We start from the raw sequence: 758 nt of genomic DNA on the forward strand, positions 1-758 counted from the left end.
AAAGCTCCTCTTACTCATTTTGCCTTTGGGTGGAAGCACAAAACATTCATTAAAATAAAGGAAAGAAATTTAAGAATAATTCAGAATTGCATTTTAAGGGTTGTCACATGGTAGACAACCAAACTGAATACTATTAGTGATAAGATGGCAATAATGAAAAATATTTAATAATGTCTGTTGTAATTTGAACATTGTTTTGTTATTATTTTATTTTAATATGGAGCTCTTCATGAATTTGCGTGTCCTCCTTGCACAGAGGCCATGCTGATCTCTCCAGCATTCCAATTTTAGTGTATGTGCTGCTGAAGCAAGCATGTAACTTGAAGTTTATTTTCAAACTTGGGAGTTACATGTATTGACAGTCATGTTGTTCCACCTTCAAATGGGTTTTTACTTCTCTTTATTTTTTTTTTTTGGGAGACAGAGTCTCACTCTGTCACCTAAGCTGGAGTGCAGTGGTACGATCTTGGCTCACTGCAACCTCCACCTCCCGGTTCACGTGATTCTCGTGCCTCAGCCTCCCAAGTAGCCACGATTACAGGTGTGCATCACCATGCCTGGCTAACTTTTTGTAGTTTTAGCAGAGATGGGGTTTCATCATGTTGACCAGGCTGATCTCAAACTCCTGACCTCAAGTGGTCTGCCCACCTTGGCCTCTGAAAGTGCTGGGATTATAAGTGTGAGCCACCACTCCTGGCCCTGATTTTTTTTTTTTACTTCTATTTCACAGTGACATGACTCGGTGGATTTGAAAAAGT

At 39.8% G+C, this 758-nt stretch overlaps 1 pseudogene; it reads right to left on the reverse strand.

Annotated features, from left to right (window-relative positions):
- Window positions 1–211: 211 nt before the first annotated feature.
- LOC114680474 (U6 spliceosomal RNA) lies at window positions 212–311 on the reverse strand (annotated as a pseudogene).
- Between the last annotated feature and the right edge of the window lie 447 nt (window positions 312–758).

The sequence above is a fragment of the Macaca mulatta genome, chromosome 8, assembly GCF_049350105.2.
Source record: "Macaca mulatta isolate MMU2019108-1 chromosome 8, T2T-MMU8v2.0, whole genome shotgun sequence".
NCBI classification, from domain to species: domain Eukaryota; kingdom Metazoa; phylum Chordata; class Mammalia; order Primates; family Cercopithecidae; genus Macaca; species Macaca mulatta.